The sequence below is a fragment of the Perca flavescens genome, chromosome 1, assembly GCF_004354835.1.
Source record: "Perca flavescens isolate YP-PL-M2 chromosome 1, PFLA_1.0, whole genome shotgun sequence".
In the NCBI taxonomy this organism is placed as follows: Eukaryota; Metazoa; Chordata; class Actinopteri; order Perciformes; family Percidae; genus Perca; species Perca flavescens.
Genome location: NC_041331.1, coordinates 18734705 through 18748804, shown reverse-complemented (window position 1 = coordinate 18748804; position 14100 = coordinate 18734705).

The following is a 14100-nucleotide window of genomic DNA, read 5'->3' as shown; positions in this document are numbered from 1 at the left end:
TGGTGTGTGATCAATTTTGACTCGTAGTGTTTCCACCTGGGTAATTGTGTGCTAATTGAGCTTCAGCTGTGCTGACTTGAGTGAGCAAAATTGAATGCTGTGCTTTCTAAATGACAACATGGTGTAGGCAATGAGATTAAGGGATTTGTGTGTAGAGTTTTGCAGTAACAGTTCAACAAATCTGACTCATGTGTCAAAACCAGGGAATAGAGTTTATAGTTTAGTGAAATGGGTGTGCTTTTTGAAAAATGGCGTTATGGTTTTGAACTTTTAGTTCAAAAGCCTAGTTATAGTGTTTAAGCAATTGAGAAAAACTGTAAATGACCATTGTTTACTAGCAGTTTTAATTCCCTCTCACAAGAATGGCATAATTTATGAATCCTCCATTATAAATGCGAGCCCTTTGTTAAGTCCAAAATGGCGGTGACTTAGCTCTGCTAGTTTACGTAATAAATCAACCTGGATGATCACAAAGGCTGGTGCAGAGCCTTAAATGTGTGGTCAAGAATAATCAATAGTGACAATTAGGGGTGGGGAGTAAAAAATGTATACAGCATAGCATCGCGATATTTTCTGTGGCAATACTGTATCAATACACAGATGCCAAGTATCGATCTGTTATTATATACAGTGGGGGAAATAAGTATTTGACCCCTTGCTGATTTTGCAGGTTTGCCCACTTACAAAGAATGCAAAAATCTACAATTTTAATCATATGTACATTCTAACAGTGAAAGACAGAATCCCAAAGAAAATTCCAGAAAATCACATCATATGAATTTATTAAAATTGATAACCATCTGATGAGGAAAAACAAGTATTTGACCCCCTGGACAAACAGCATGTTAATATTTTGTAGAAAAGCCATTATTGACCAGCACAGATGTCAAACGGTTTTTATAGTTGGTGACAAGGTTTGTGCACATTTCGGCAGGGATGTTGGCCCACTCCTCCCTGCAGACAGCCTCCAAATCATTCAGGTTCCGAGGTTGTCGCCTGGCAACTCGAATTTTAAGCTCCCTCCAAAGATTTTCAATCGGATTCAGGTCTGGAGACTGGCTAGGCCACTCCAGAACCTTGATGTGCTTCTTCTTCAGCCACTCTTTTGTTGCTTTGGCGGTGTGCTTAGGGTCGTTGTCGTGCTGAAACACCCATCCTCGACCCATCTTCAGCTCTCTCACTGAGGGAAGGAGATGTCGGTCCAGAATTCCACGATACATGGCCCCGTCCATCCTCCCCTCAATACGATGGAGTTGTCCCGTCCCCTTGGCTGAAAAGCACCCCCAAAGCATGATGTTGCCACCACCATGCTTGACGTGGGGATGGTGTTCTTTGGGTTGTACTCGGTGTTTTTTGCCCTCCAAACACGACGAGTTGAGTTGAGGCCAAAAACTTCTATTTTGGTCTCATCTGACCACATCACCTTCTTCCAGGCCTCTTCTGAGTCGTCCAGGTGGTGAATGGCGAACTTTATGCGGGCCTGTACATGTTTCTTCTTGAGCAGGGGGACCTTGCGTGCGCTGCAGGATTTCAATCCATGACGGCGTAGTGTGTTACCAACCGTTTCTTTTGTAACTGTGGTCCCAGCTGCCTTCAGTTGATTCATAAGTTCCCCCCTTGTGGTTTTGGGATGATTCCTCACCGTTCGCATGATCAGGGACACCCCACGAGGCAAGATCTTGTGTGGAGGCCCAGACCGAGGGAGGTTGACGGTGGTGTGGTGCTTCTTCCATTTCCTGATAACTGCACCGACAGTTGATCTTTTCTCTCCAAGTTGCTTTCCGATTCTCTTGTAGCCCATCCCAGCCTTGTGCAGATCAACAATCTTGTCCCTGATGTCCGTAGAAAGCTCTTTGGTCTTGCCCATGGTGGTGATGTTGGATGCTGGTTGTTTGGGTGTTGACAGGTGTCTTTTATACAGGTAACGAGGTGAGGCAGGTATATTTGATGTAGATAATTGGTTCGGATTGGGGCTGTGTCTTAAAGAAAGACTAACTGGCTTGTAGGAGCCAGAATACTTGCTGTTTGTCCAGGGGGTCAAATACTTGTTTTTCCTCATCAGATGGTTATCAATTTTAATAAATTCATATGATGTGATTTTCTGGAATTTTCTTTGGGATTCTGTCTTTCCCTGTTAGAATGTACATATGATTACAATTGTAGATTTTTGCATTCTTTGTAAGTGGGCAAACCTGCAAAATCAGCAAGGGGTCAAATACTTATTTCCCCCACTGTATGTGTTGGTCAGTTTGTCTTGACAATCCCATTTTGCAGCAATATAACTGAAGTGAGATGAACAAACAAAGAAATGTATCTTTTTGGATAAAACAAGATGTTGACAAAATTTCCTTTCGGGGACATCATTTGAAATTGGGAAAAATTTGAAGTTGGAAAAAAAGTAATAAATTGCACTATATTGCAGAATATTGCAATATGTTTAAAATCATAATAAGATCATTTTGTGACATAATCGTATCGTGATAATAACAATTTGCATTAATGACTTGATTGGGTGTATAAATATCCAATTAAAGGATTTTATTTGTACTTTTTACACTTGTGCTGTATGTGTATATATATTCCCCTTCGACATGTTCTTCTTAATATATATATGCCTAAACCTTTTTGTTCATTGAATGCAATTTAATTGCCTATCCTTAATTTGCATAAGCTGTATCATATGCAATTGGGTTTAACTATATGTTAAAATAGCCTACTGGCTTTTCAAAAAACAAAATATTTGAAAGGACAGTCAAGCATGGGAAATACATGGAAGTATGGTGTTGTAGATGGCCAAAACTTTTTTTTTTGTGTTATGGTGGCTTCCATGTTTTTGTATATATAAATAAATAAACTAACAAATACAGTGCAATTATATTTCCCTTATAGTGCTGGCTCACTTCTGATATGCTTTTTATGGTTTGATTAATTACACCACAATGGCACTGTGGGCTCATTGGCTGTTTGACCTTCTACTTAGAAGTAATTGTGCAATAGTCTTGCAGCTACTTTCAGTTGAGTTATATTGAATTCAGATGAGTAATTAAAATATGAGTACATTTTGGTTGGTAGGAGAGTACGTATAATGTGAGCAATTCAATAAAAATCTAGATCATTGTCCAGCCTCATGCTTTCAAAAAATATTAAGAAGCGTGGCCGGGTTAGCTCAGTTGGTAGAGCGGGCGCACATATGTGGAGGTTTATTCCTTGACACGGAAGGTCCAGGTTTCGAGTCTGACCTGTGACGGTTTCCTGCATGTCTCCCCCCTCTCTCTCCTCTTTCATATTTAGCTGTCCTATCCATTAAAGGCAGAAATGCCCCAAAAATGATCTTGAATATATATATACATATATATTAAGAAGAACATGTTGAAAGCATTAAACAGATTATACAGAATGGAGGTATATTTCAAGCCTATTTTATTTGTTTATTTTACAAACAATATCAGTATTGCTTTCTTAGAAATGCATCTGCATATGAACCATGTGTGAATATGTGGTCTGAGGCAAAAGGTTTTAGAAACTGGTACAGTGTGTGTCATGTCTTCTATATCAAGCTGCTTAAGAAACAGTAATTTGCATTACTTAGCTGTCAGTTTGCCGGAACAAAGGTTTTTTTTTGCACAATTTATTAAGTATGTTAAAAAAAAAAAACACAAAGCCTCGCAACACACACACACACACACACACACACACACACACACACACACACACACACACACACACACACACACACACACACACACACACACAAACACAAATGTACTTCATTGCAGGGCTTTAAGTGTTTTATTGCGCTCATCTGTGAAACACCTTCTCAAATGTGCTTTTTGATCACATTGGTGTCACGTAACTGCCTGTAACTAATGATCAGCAGCCTTTGATGGAGCTCCTGCAAAGCTACCCACCACTAGATGGCGGTGAAGCACTTTGTCAAACATCTGCATCGCCATTATGTGTTTTCTGTTGTCACTGTTGGTTCGTCCTATCTTATCTGTTCTCAGATCCTTCTTTCCTATTGTAGCACGGAAGATAAAACCTGCCAGTGCAGACCGGTATCGTTTAGGGATCTGTTGCTGCTGACAGCACATGGATAGTTAGAGCAGAGATAAAGAAAGCGAGAGAGAGGGAGAGACGAGGAAAGTGAGAGGAGAGGACACAGCTAGAAGGAAAGCAGAGGAGAGATAGAAGAGAGGGGTAGCAGCAGAGTAATTGGCCTGAGACATGCTGCTAATGCAGCCTCATCTTCATTGTATTCTTTCTTCAAGCACTACTTCTCGTCCTCCCTTCTCTTCCCCCATACACCAGGATTCAAGCCACACTTCTCCACTGTCCTTCCTCCTCACTCTCCCTTTCCTTCCCCTTGACTCTCTCCTTTACCACACTCATCCACAGCACTTTATGTCCTCGCTCACCTTCTCAAGTTCCTTGTCCCTCCCTTCCCACACTTTCCTTTCTTGCCTTTGCATACGGCACCACTTGTTTTGACTTCATCTGACACCTCTAGGGAATGAGCATCAGGGATGAGCACCTAAAGGTTGAAGGGCAAGAGAGCTCCCACAGGGACTTGTGCTCAGCTTTGACCTCTCTGTGCCTCGTGGCTGTCTGGTGGCTGAAAAAGGGGGCTGAGAAAGGGCTCACCATCGTCACAGCAAATGTTCTTTATCATTTAATGAAGATGTCTAATCAGACAATTTTGAGTTACAACTGTTTTTTAATAATTTTGGCAAATTAAGACTCCGTCTACAGAGGCTAAAATGGTTTACCTCAAGATCCTACAAACTAGCAGTTAGCACTAGCAGAAAACATAAATGCAGTTGTATCCTCTGTGATGCAAGAACACTAAAAGCTCTGCAAATAAAGGAGGTGACATATTCAGTGATTGTGCTTTATGGCATTCATCTATAGCACCGACCATCTCATTCCCTCTTCTTCATCCACCTCCCTATAAAGCTTGTGTTAACATGCAAGACCCTAAACATCAGACTACAAGATATATTTACAATATAAAATAACCATAACCTGGTATGATAAGACTGTACAATGCATTATCTTATTTTATGGTAATAACCCATAGCCTTGACCTACACTAACACGTTACACTCGCCTTGGCTGCTATATGTACAGCCTTGTGATGCTGTGTGATAAGTGATCTATGTGTGTAATAATGTGGATGATAGATTCCTTAACATAGGTGCGCGGTTTAAAAAGTGTTTTGCACCTAAAGCTAAGAAAACCAACAGACTTTTTCATTAGTTTTCTACATTGACACTGAAAATTAGGCCAGAGCAATTTAAAAAAAAAAAAGCTGTAAAAGCCAACACTCCCAATTGTTAAGATTCACATTGTTATAACCCCAACCTACGCACGCACACAGAAACACACACACACACACACACACACACACACACACACACACACACACACACACACACACAGCCATAATTGGATCCTGCATACTGCTCACAAGGGGGGACCCATCTGGAGGGGATGTTTATGTGTGTATGTGTATGTGTTTGTGTGTGTTTGTTACAAGGTAAATTTCTCTTGCAGTCCACCCTCAGGCCCTGGGCTACATTTGCTCCCATCCATCAGCCAGATGAGCTGTGTCCTTTTACAGTAACATTGCTGACAGCATGGAAAAAAAAATAAACTCAGACAATATATTTATTTGTAGATTAGGACCCAAATCAATAACCCCTTTGGAGATGAAGGGTAATGTTGCTGATGGAAACAGATGGCTCTGAAATCAGAATTTAATAATGACAACTTTGGATTTCCTCAACAAGAAAAAAAGTCCCCTTTACTAAAACTCCACTGTCATCACTTTTGTCACTATGTACCTGTAAAAGTGTGTGCTTCGGTGACAGACAGAGATATATACTGTACTGCACATGGCAGTGTGAAAAAAACAGAATGTATGTTTGCATTACAGTAATGTGTGTGTCACTTGCTGCTATGGATGTATACACCTCTCCGCTGGATATCCGGCCATGTGTGTATATAAAGTGCTTTTTCAGCTGTCACCTTCCACACTCTATTATCTAGTACAGCGGCTGTTGTTTGTGCTCAGCCTTCATTGTAAAGGATTATTTCTTATCCACATGATGTGTTTGTGTATGCAAACATGTCTGTAATATTGTTTGTGTGGGGGCCAAGCAGTGTTAATCAGATGTTTACCAGCACTGCATGGTAAATGTCTTTGCTAGTTAAGGCTGAGAATTGCTGTACAAGCTTGGGACAAAAATCTTGAAACCACTTTAGATATGCAATATGTCAATGAAATGCACGATGCAGTGGTTTGACCAATAAACATGTATATGACTTTTGGGCCAATTTTTTAGCACTTAAACATATCCGGTGGGCTATGCGATATAAATGAGTGTTACAGTATATTCCTTGAATGAAAAGTAACACTTTGAATTTATGATTATTTTGCAGAGGCTCCATTATTTATTCACATCAGCATATAAGATTTGAGTTTTTAACAACATGAATATCACACAGACATCTAGTGAAGTAACTGATTAAATGCATTTGTAACTGGCGGATCCAATTCTTCAAGAGTACGAAAAGATGTTTGAGAACAAGATGCCAGCAAGGAAAATAAGTTGTGTTCTGACCGCTATCCTACTATCCTATATGAACCCCAGCACATGAGCTTTAGATAAACATACAGTGTATGCAGGGCCAATACAGTCCCACTTCTTGCTTCTTTTTCAAAGGTAATTGCCCGCATTTTATTTAATTTACTGATCACTATAGCTTCTAATAAAAAATAAAAAAATGCAGTGATGTTAAGGAATTGCAGCAAATCTCCATAGTCATAAATGCTTCTCATTTTTTCCTTTAAAAAAAGCTATTGCCCATTCTCCATGCCAGACCATCCACACATTTCCACCTCAGTGGTGCACACCAAACAACTTCTCTCCACCCTGCAGGCAGCAGTTGCTGATGTGCCTCTATTTCCATCCCAATTCCCATTTGCTTTCAAGTGCCACTACTTCCCATGTCTACAAGTCTGTCCATCTCCCTAGGGGGTATACACAACTCCTGAGCCTTCCTCTATTCCTCTCTCTGTTTCATTTCACCAGACACTTTCTTAAAGGTCAGGTACCTACAGGGCCATAAAAATCGAGGGAGGTGAATAAGGGTGAACTCGTAAACAGTGAAACCACAATTTGAAGGACAAATTATACAATGGTCACGTCAATTGGTCAAGTGGATTCAGCCATGGCTATCATGAACTAAAATAAATGCATGGTGGCATGAGGGGCATGGGATGGTTGGCTTGGCTCTCATGCATTTGTGATATGATTTGATTGCATACTTACATTTTTTTTCCAATTGCTAACACACTAAAATGACATGCATAGCACAATTATTTAAACTGACACACAGAGAGCAAAAACTCTTCTCAAGTCTCCAAAAGTCTAAACACATTTTCTGCTTTACACACATTTTGCAATTCAAAATTGCACTTTTTAAATGCACTGAACACAGTTCTCTGCATAAGACACAACAATCTGACATATAGTTCCATGTTTGCCATTTCAAAACGCTGCAATTCAAAATGACACTGCATTAGCTAATTGGCCAATATATGTGCCACCTGGCCAAACACCTCGATGGTTAATTGATTTTTTTCTATATATTTTTTCTGCACGTTTTTTCTACAATTGTCTTTTTCAGTTTACTGTTTGCGTGAGCATATTTTTGTTCAGTCCAATGTAAATATACTGTATCTGCTGTGCATATGTTGCACTGAATTGTTTGGTGAAAAATAAAAAATAAACATGTTTCAACAGCATGTGTGTGTATCTGCAAATATTTCTGTGCATGTGAACAATCTGAAGAATTTTTTACAATTTGAACTATTTTAGTATTATGGAAAAGCATACTAAAGATAAGAGTGCTTTTCATTATGCCCAACAGTGTGTAGTTGGTTAGACAAAAATCTGGTAATATGAATGAAGTGTGTGCCATTTGGTGCAAAAGTTTAATTTTGATAATGCTATATGTAGTTTTGGTTGCAGTGCTTCATTTTAGGATATATAAAGTATTTTGCAGTTTGGGTGTGTGGATTTGTGAATTGTGTTAAGTATTTTGATAAAACCAACCTGGTTTGCAAAATTGTTTTTTAGCAATTGGAAAAAAAAACTGTAGAGCACTTTTGCATATAGGTACGGAGTCCCCCTGGGGTCAGCTGAGAAAAAGAAAACTAAACTGTGCGCACAGAATAAAAATCCGTGCCCTCGGTTTCATAAACTGTTCGCACGGATTCATAATCATCATAGTGTCTCCAAACTTACCTCCATTATAACTTGTCTCCTGCTAGTTGTACTACAGCTCTTACTTTAAAAAAATAAGTTTGGAGACACTACCTTATTTAAAAATGTAATTAATAAATATTTTTGTGTCTGTTTTGTAGTTTATAGATGGTCCCTAAGCACTCATCTTACTGCCACCTCACCGCCAGCTGCTCGTAGAGACTAATGTTATTTCTCCAGGTTGGAGGACGGCTTGTTTTGATGATGAAATAACATGAAATGAAATGAGTTTCTAGCTCGTTGTTAACCTTACTACGTTAGGAAAGATACGTCGTTTGTGATTTAATAACATCTCACTATAGAGTAATTGATCCCGGAAGTTCAAATCTATGAATATCTTTCTAAATTTGCTCACGTTTATGAAACAGAGGCAACGGATTTTTATTCTGTGTGCACGATTTAGTTTTTTTTTCTCAGCTGACCCCAGGGGGGCTCTGTATATAGGTTTGCATGTGTGTGTGTGTGTGTGTGTGTGTGTGTGTATTTGTGTGTGTGTGTGTGTGTGTGTGTGTGTGTGTGTATGTGTTTGCGTGTGTGTGTGTGTGTGTGTGCACGTGCATGCAAAGGGGATGCAGTTTTCTTCTAAAAGCCATTATCGTTAAAGCCACTTAAGAAAGCACGAGTGGCCATAAAAATAAAAAACAACTGTACAATGCAAAGCAAGGTAGAACCATGGAGTGAATACCACCATTTGTAAATTGTTCAGTCTTTGTTCACACATCTTTGTGTGCTGACTCAATTATATGCTGTGATATGAGGTGTGATTGCATTGGACTGCATTGTAGTAAAAACAATTTATAATATATTTCCCACTCTACTCAAATATATGTGGGTGAAAAAATGTCAATTTGATGAACACCATTTAAGTGAATTTGAACTGAGACCCTAATACCAGAAACATCAGCTTTAAAAAATATTAATAGGATTGAATCAAAACATATTTGACACAGTGTCAACAATAATTTCAAATTATATAATTATGTTAAATAAAGCCAGTGCTTATTATAACAGTATTTGGCATAATAATAAATATATAATGTCACAGGACAGGGACCTTATATACCATAAGTTTTAATTGATTATACCTGGATTGTATTAGAATGTAAAGAGGAGACTACTTTTCTCGTTTCTTGTCACTGAGACAAATTGAAAACATTTCAGCTACTAAAAGTGAATGAATGTCCTGTGGAGATACCACTGGTGATTAATCTGCTACGATGTAGATCTGTGCCTCTGAATTGCACATACAGGTGTTTTCTTTGGTACGTCTCTACCAGGTAACTCTATGCATCCCCCTTGAGAGCATGTGATCATTTCCCAGCATCTTTGTATTGTTATCTTTTCGTTTAACATCCCCTCTTTGACCTTGTATCTTTTGTTTTATCTTTTCTACTCTCCTTTTTTAGACCATAGTTATCCTCTTCATCATTCCATTCACCCTGTTCCCCCTATTGCATTTCCAAATATACTGTACAGCTCTGTTCTATTTACAATCGCTGCCTAGTTTCTATCTTCTATCTCTCATCCCTTCACGCCCTTCAGCCAATTTCCCCACAGTCCCCTTTCCAACATCTAGTTTTCTCTCTATATCACCGCTGATCTACCTTTCATGCTGAGCTCCTACACGGTCTGATGCCCTCCCTCTGTGTTTATGCTGTATGTGTGTTATTTGTATCCCCTACCAGCCATAGTAAAACCCCATTGCTTTGTGTAAGGCCCCACTGGCCCCACCCAAACCACTTACTATGCTGGGTGTCACAGGGGCCAGGCCACTGAAGATTACACTTAACTGAGCAAGTAGCCTCTTTGCAGGCCTATTCCCAGAAGATGTGGCTAATGCAGCCTATTATCAGTGTCCTCATGCTTTCTCTTCATGGCTCTTTTTCCCCACTTTATTTTATTCTTTTATTTAAAAATACAATCTGGGATGTGAAGATAGGTCATTGCTATTAAAGGCAAATTGCTTGATCTTTTTTGTCATCCTTTTGTAGTGTTTCAGTTTAGTGTACAGTATTATCACTTGTAGTCACATGCTGTAAGTCCATTCTTTCATATCTTTTTTCTTGGTTTGCTACATGCCATGTTATGGTAATGGTATGTAGTGTGGAGGCCACCTGGTTACAGGTCACATGAAGAAGGTCTGTGGCCTCCACAAGCCAGCACTCAAGCTGTGTTGGCCAGTTGGCCAGGGCACCAAAGTCCTGCTCCCTCACATCACCAGGTCACCCCCTCCCTCTGTCTCACAGCTGAAGCTTAGAAGACTTTAGAGGACACCTAGCTCCTCCATATCCTCGCAGATGGCCAGTACTTATCTTCATATTGAACTTTCTCTAACTGAACCCATGAATCTGATAAACCTAATGTTACAAATGTCATGCTTCATTAACAGATGTTTAGCAATGCAGCTGAATCAACTGAAAGAACTTAATTTGATCTTACTTCATGACTTTTAAAATCTGAAATTTAACTTTATTTACCTCTGAGTCAACATTTTCAAAGTTATAGCCTTTATTCCTCCATGTTCATGTTTTTAGTGCTTGTTTTTTTTCTATTTATCATCCAGTGGACTAAATCTGCCATAATTTGCAGACTTAATTGTTGGCTTGAAATTGTTTGCCTTGTTTCAACAAAGAATTAATGCAGCATGAAGGCAGTTTTCTTTTCGGTAGTTGTTTAAAAATATAGGCTTTGAAAATGTAAACACAATAGGCGCCGCCAGCACGAGTGTACTGTTCAGTCTGATTATACAAATATAAGCACATTGTCCCCATCTATACGTAGCATATGCATGTTGCGCAAAGTCATAGGCTTTATTCCAGCAGCCCATAGACCCATAGCCCATTTTCACTGATCTGAAAACAACATAGGTGAAGTCTTTTAGAGTTAATATAATGAGCAGAGCAGTGGAAATGCAACTTATTTGGGCTATTTTATTTAATTATATATAAACAACCTCTTTTTGATGCTTTTTTAATGCACTCTGCACCTTAATTACATGCAAAATACATGTCTTAATAAAAAAATTAAAATGTGTACCTCAAAAACTGTTTGCACTTTCTGGATTATTGTTAATTATTATTGTGATGTAAAAAATATGTATGCTCTGCCATTTTTCCTCTACTGTAACTTGTGTCACTCAGGGATGGTATTCCCAACTTGCTGACCCACCCATTCCACCCCCACAACCCCAACTGTGAGACTTGTTTTGACTTTCCCTAGCCCTAACCTAACCCTAACTCTGATTCGCCACTGGGTGCGTCTGTGGTGCATTCCAGCTGTGTTCCGGTTTTGTTCCGACCTCCGCCACACACCACACCTGGCTGTCCGAATGGCCCGCGACTCACGTGAAAATAGTCCTGGCGGGTATTTTTAGCGGAGCAGAGCAGAGTGCCGCTTCACGCACGCTTCTGGGACACGCCATGGCGCAGCTGATGGATTATCAAGCATTGACTTGAATGGCAGTTAATTACTGCTATCTTCATACTTGCTATGACTTTGACTTCTTATTTAAAAAAAATGTTTTAGCCAAGTAGATTCAGATACTCTACCACTGGACAGCTGGACAGCTAAGCTCCCTCATCTGCTGCTTTGCCCTGATGTCAACTGTTGCTACATGGCAGCTGTGGCTAAACATGAATATCCCAGGGAGACAGGGCTGCGAGGATTCCCTTCATGTCTTCAAACCTCTTCAGCACCCGAATGGAGGACCAAGTTTAGCATTTCCAGTGAATGGATGAGAAAGGAGCCCAATTTTGTTGCTATCTCTCTCTTGTTTAGATAACCAATCCATAAAAAAGCTTAGGTAAAGGTACTTTATTCTCACATACACATACATGTAGCGAAATCCATTCTCTGCATTTAACCCATCCCTCAAGGGAGCAGTGGGCAGCCATTTACAGCGCCCGGGGACCAACTCCAGATCTGAGTCAGTGCCTTGATCAAGGGCACTGACTGGAGAACCTAGTACATGTTTTTTTGATGGTGGGGGAAACCGGAGCACGCAAACATGGGGAGAACATACAGACTCCACACAGAAAGGCCCAGAACAACCTGTATTCAAACCCAGAACCTTCTTACTGTGAGGCCACAGTGCTAACCATTGGGCCACCATGCTGCTAACCAAGCCGCCAGACCACATCTGGTTCTACTTTGTTAAACCTTTTGGTGGCACATGAAGCTAAACATGTCTCCAGACTGACCCAAATTAAGTGAGTCCAAGCCCTCCTCAGACATTTGGCATCCTTCCTTCTAAATTCTTATGGCATACTCTCCTGTTAAAATGGGAGACATGATTACTACTAATAATAATGATTCTACTTCCATCCCTACAGGGACAGGCAGCGGACTCTCACTCCTACATTTCTCACTCAAGCTTTGGACTTAAGTGAAATAGCCTTCTGGACAAATGGTTTACCACCATTGATTGGAAAGATGCTTACTTTGACATCACTGTGTCTCCCAGATGCAATATGTGCCTTTTATTTTTGCAATGGGTATCATACACATACAACAGTATGCTGGCATACTACCAGCATACTGGCCAGCACCAATATGCTGATTTGGAGATAAAACTGCACAGAAATGTCTTATACCAACAGACAGGGGACTTGTGGAAATGGGCATCAGTAAAATCATGGCCCCTTTGGACCATCCATGAGCCAAGAATCCACCTGCCAACAGACAGGGCTTAAACTAAGATGATCTAGTTAACAGACTGTCTCTCTGTCCACATGGCTACTGGCCACTGCAATTCAAGTGCACTCACTGCAAGTGAGATAAGTAGCAAGACACTTAATACCAGAGATGTATAGTAACAAAGTAGAACTACTTCACTACTGTACTTAAGTGCTAAAAGGCTGTATCTGTACTCTACTGGAGTATTATTTTTTTCTCCTACTTCCACTTTTACTTCAGTACATATTTTTGATGAGTTTAATACTTTAACTCTGATACATTATTATGTGCTGCATCGTTACTCGTTACAATTCTAAATATGTTACGAATCATTCCAAACCCACATTATCACTGCCAGAGCGGTAGATGGCTCTGTCACCAGGTTTGATGAAGCTGGCTCATCATTGAGCGAATCAAACGATTAAGCTGTCTTATAAAAAGACAGCGCATGCTCCCGTTCTGACTTTCGCTCTGCTGCCTGCCCACACCGAGAACACCCGAGCCCTGCCAGTTCGCCTCGAGATGGAAGAACCAGAAACACCACCCCCAACACCCCCAACCCCGAGTAACGTGGCGGTGAGGGCAAGGAAGGAGACCACCCCCGGCCCCACCCAGAGCCCATGCCCCCATCCGCCGGAGTGAAAAACAACTCACACAGAAGGAAATGCCCACTCTGCCCCCTGAAAGACTGCAAAATAAAAAAAAATCACCGTTGAATCCAAAGAAACACACCATGGCAAGTTACAAATATAATACACAAATGGCACACCAGCTTGAGCTATCAGTAAGCGCTAGCTAACTAGCTACCTGCGGTTCATGACATGCTGCGGTGTTGTACATTCCTGTCCCTGTACTGCTGCCACAGCCAATGGAACCGTGAGTGTCCTCCAGGCCAAACACCCGAAACAACACAAACAATATGACATTCAAACTTTTGACTGCTTTCTTTTATAACTACATAACACAATACTTTTACTTTTACTTTCAGTACTTGTTGAATACTTTAGTACTTCCACTTAAGTGTGGTGCTTAAAGAGCACTTCAACTTCTACTCAAGTCACTTTTTTGATAGAGCACTTGTACTTTTACTCAACTC